This window comes from Amblyomma maculatum, chromosome 1, assembly GCF_055883805.1.
Source record: "Amblyomma maculatum isolate TAMU_Amacu chromosome 1, ASM5588380v1, whole genome shotgun sequence".
In the NCBI taxonomy this organism is placed as follows: domain Eukaryota; kingdom Metazoa; phylum Arthropoda; class Arachnida; order Ixodida; family Ixodidae; genus Amblyomma; species Amblyomma maculatum.
The window spans coordinates 480180057-480185150 of NC_139344.1; positions in this window are offsets into that span (position 1 = coordinate 480180057).

Consider the following 5094-nt stretch of genomic DNA (forward strand, 5'->3'; position numbering starts at 1 on the left):
GTAAGGTATACCTTGGTTAGCTATGTTATATGAGACAAGCTTTCGGCCTGGTGTGGTCCTTATTCACGTGACAGCGCTGTCATGAGGGTCTATGTCCCAGCGATCGGAAAGTGACCTATTCCAATAATTTTACAAACTGAAGGTGATTGTACAGATTTCTAAAGACTGGAGTGCTCAACTGTTTTATCAACGTCCGCCTGCTTTGACAGCCTGGAGTGAAACTGTTGAAGAGAATACATTTTTGAACATTTAACGCGTTTCTGAAGGCGTTGCTTTCAATTACGGGGCCAACAAAAAGCAGGTGAATGTCAAACGCCGCCTAGATAGGCTTTCTAGCAAGACAGCGGTGTAGCGTGGAAAATCGCTCCGCCGATCCATCGCTGGCGCCGCTGACTTGAAAGGCGAACTGTTCAAACTTATATAGCTACTGACCACATCTGAAACACTGAATTGCGCATGATCAAGGCAGAATTTCTCTAACACTGAGCACTGGTAGCTATCGATTTCGCGCCCAATATTGTGGAAATCTGTCCTCTCTTCGATCATTGATACGTCCACGGTTGAACATTTATGCGCCTCGGGGTAGGCACGCCGTGGGAACATGGATGCGTGGTTATAGCAACGATCGCTTGCATGGCACACTCTGCAAAATTCCAAGAGTCAGCTTCTTCAACGAAATGTGCAGCGCACATTTTCTACCGCGTACCTAAGCCCGGCGATGCATGCATATCGATCCCGATCGTTTCAAAGCTGCGCGGCCGTTCACTCGGGTCACGCTAACCTCGAGCATGCGGGTGTTTAAACTACATGTACGCAAACTTCAACGACAAGAAAAAGATGCAGCCTAAGCACTTTAGTCTAGTAATCCCCTATATACCAAAGAACACTGCTGTTCACAGGGAATTCCGATCATTCACGCTTCCGGCTTTCCGGTTGTGCACTCTTGCGGTGCGGTGCAGTAGGTTTTCGCCTCGACGAGTCGATGTGCAGGCCTCTAGTAGATTCGGCATGTCTTCTGCCACGGCTCTGAGGTAGAATTTAAACGAAGAATTTAGCTAAAAACATCCTGTTTCCTCGGTCTGCATATGAGGAACGAGCATAATGCCATTTCACATACATACTTTGGACTGCCGAATGTTCAGCTGCACGACGAGGTGTGTGTGTGTTGTGCCGGCGCTAGATCTTCAGAGGTCGATGCAGGACCTAAGACAGCGTAAATGCTAGGAATAGCTCGCTCGCATTACGGGCAGATCGAGGTGATAGTTTAGTGCGAAGCGAAAGCTGCTCGTGAATGTGCGTATCTCGATGCCAGCTGGTGGAGCTGGTGCAGTACGTAGCATATCACCTGCAGCTATGTGCGTGACAGCGATGCTTGCCGCACACAACCCTAAGTGAAGACCGTGATCTATGTTAGAACGGATGCACTCTTCGTAGCACCTCATCGAGAGTCGCGGCTAGCTGATATCATACGAAGTGTCTAAAGGTACGTCCGACGTATCCATTCGATTCTCGTAAAGATACGGCGGACGTCGATATACAGGCTCATCTATATGCACGTCGAACGCGGCCACATTCCGCTAGCTACGCGTGAATGAATCTTATCCTCTATGATATCAGCTAGCCGCGACTCTCGATGAGGTGCTACGAAGAGTGCATCCGTTCTAACATAGATCACGGTCTTCACTTGGGGTTATGTACGGCAAGCATCGCTGTAACGCACATAGCTGCAGGCGATGCTACGTACTGCACCAGCTCCACCAGCTGGCATCGAGATACGCACATTCACGAGCAGCTTTCGCTTCGCACTAAACTATCACCTCGATCTGCCCGTAATTCGAGCGAGCTATTCCTAGCATTTACGCTGTCTTAGGTCCTGCATCGACCTCCGAAGATCTAGCGCCGGCACAACACACACACACCTCGCCGTGCAGAACATTCGGCAGTCCAAAGTATGTATGTGAAATGGCATTATGCTCGTTCCTCACATGCAGACCGAGGAAACAGGATGTTTCTAGCTAAATTCTTCGTTTAAATTCTACCTCAGAGCCATGGCACAAGACATGCCGAATCTACTAGAGGCCTGCGCCGCTACTGCGGCAAGCTGCACATCGACTCGTCGAGGCGAAGACCTACTGCACCGCACCGCAAGAGTGCACAACCGGAAAGCCGGAAGCGCGAATGATCCGAATTCTCTGTGAACAGCAATGTTATTTGGTATTTAGGGGAAGACTAGACTAAAGTGCTTAGCCTGCATCTTTTTCTTGTTGAATTTTGCGTACATTTAGTTTAAACCCCCGCATGCTCGAGGTTAGCGTGACCCGACTGAACGGCCCGCAGCTTTGAAATGATCGGGATCGATATGCATGCATCACCGGACTTAGGTACGCGGTAGAAAATGTGCGCTGCACATTTCGTTGCAGAAGCTGAATCTTGGAATTTTGCAGAGTGTGCCATGCAAGTGATCGTTGCTACAACCACGCATCCATGTTCCAACGGCTGGCCTACACCGAGGCGCATAAATGTTCAACCGTGGACGTATCAATGATCGAAGAGAGGACAGATTTTCACAATATTGGGCGCGAAATCGATAGCTACCAGTGCTCAGTGTTAGAGAAATTCTGCCTTGATCATGCGAAGATTCAGTGTTTCAGGTGTGGTCAGTAGCTATAAGTTTGAACAGTTCGCCTGTCAAGTCAGCGGCGCCAGCGATGGACCGGCGGAGCGATTTTCCACGCTACACCGCTGTCTTGCTAGAAAGCCTACCTAGGCGGCGTTTGACATTCAGCTGCTTTTTGTGGGTCCCGTAATTGAAAGCAACGCCTTCAGAAACGCGTTAAATGTACAAAAATGTATTCTCTTCAACAGTTTCACTCCGGGCTGTCAAAGCAGGCGGACGTTGATAAAACATTTGAGCACTCCAGTCTTTAGAAATCTGTAGAATCGCCTTCAGTTTGTAAAATTATTGGAATAGGTCACTTTCCGATCGCTGGGACATAGACCCTCATGACAGCGCTGTCACGTGAATAAGGACCACACCAGACCGAAAGCTTGTCTCATATAACATAGCTAACCAAGGTATACCTTACAGCATTGTGTTGATTTTTATGGTGCATAAGCGACTAATGCTGCCATGTACCAAGGACAAGGTTTAATGTATTTATTTTGTGTGTAATGACTAAAATGTTCTTTAGGATGTAGCTTGTTTAGGAACATTTTAGGAAACCAAAAATGCAGGAAATTTGCACGTCTCTCCTAGGATCATGCTGGGATGGAAAGGGATCTGTTGCAAAATTGTACAAAATGTTTCCTCTTATTTTCTCGACTCTGGCGCACGTGTAAGATATGGTTTATTGTTAGTTCATCTCCACACTCCTTGCATATTGGTTTGTCCTCTTTCATAAGTATGAAGCTGTGTGTGAGGTGTGGGTATGTGTTTTGTGAAGATGACCTAAAACGGCCTCCATGTTGTGTTTTTGATTACTGCATGATTTCCATTCCTTAATGACAGGTTTCACAAGTATAGTTTGTAGTTTATTTCAATGTTTCAAAAATCCTGCCATTTCACTCTCACTTTTCTTTGTACAAGCTTCTTGGTATCTTCATGCAGCATATTCACCCTCTGTAATTTAGCATTGCATCAAGGTAACCTGGTTATTTCTTTTCATCATCTTTCAAGACAACTGTCCAGATTTCATAAAGTGTAGGGTTTCTGACGACAGGAACTCCTTGGAAATCATAGAAACAAATGAGATCCACAATCATGAGCTATCTAGGGTATGCATATACATGTCCATCGATCAGTGGAATGGTGTCAGTACGCTGTTAGAACAGGTCTTGTGGTAACAACAACCATTGTCTTAGGTGGTCCTTTAATGGGCATTGAAATGCTATGTAACTACAGGTACTGATAGAACTCTTGATCATGTTATATGATGCGATCCTTGCATGCATATAGGTATACATTTCAGAATCTGCAGTGCACCACTTGACCATTTGCCACCAGTTTGTGTGAAAATGTATCTTTCATGCATGTTAACCAGTATTTAACAGATGACCTCTGTGCACAAGCCAAAAGTGCCACGAGCCAAATGTCACGAGGCCACACGACATGGCAGGAGCTGTTAAGTCAAGCTTACAAAGTTATATTTGAAATATGTTCTGGGACATTTCAGCTCCAATTAAGAAATGTTGAGGATTACAGAGGTCTATGCCAGGTTGTCTCACCTAACAGGGCAGCCTACGACCGTATGCAAATGAATATATCTGAGATAACAGAGACATGAATTAAGGAATTAGTAATTATGTTTGTAGCAAAGGGCATGTAAATTAACGGGAATCCACAGTGGGATCTGCAGACAAGAACCGTTAACGCTGGCCCACCATACCCCTACAGGTGGAGATTTGGAGTCTCCCTAATTTTTTTTCTGCTCAAAGCTTGTCATTTCCTTCGTTCTTCCAGATGAGGAAGATGTGAAAATGATAGCATCGAAAATTCCAAAGACCATCGTTAACAAGGATGCTGATCCCAACAGCGTAAAAAGGAACTTCAGAAAAGATGGGTGACTAGTAATGCTGGCAACAGTTGAAGCTAAGTGGAAAGGCATGAAATTGAAATGCAACATATGCAGAGATATGTTGCGAGACGACGGGTCTGTGGTGTGCGACATCTGTCTCCGTTAGTTTCATCAAGTGATTGGCCAAAGCAGATGGGGCTTGTGGTTTTGTGATAAGTGCAGTGTAGCAGCATAGATGCAACCTTGCCCGTTAATAATTGGAGTGGAGTAAGTGCATTGTTTTTTTTTTTTTTGTAAGATGTTCATGGTTTCCATGCAAACATTATGAGAAATTTTTTTCCTAGAGAATGTTTACTGAAATGTGAATATAATGTGCAATAAAACTAGTGTCTTCTTGCTATTTACTTTTCCTTGTATACATTAGTTCTGTGAAGAAAACCACCGGCTAGAAGGAAATGTAATGGCATGCATTTTGATACTTGGCCCCATTGTGCTGGCCCAGTAGTTAAGAGTGCTTGGCTGCTGAACCGAAAGATGCAGATTTGGTTCCAGCCACAGCAGGGGCATTTCAATAGAGGTG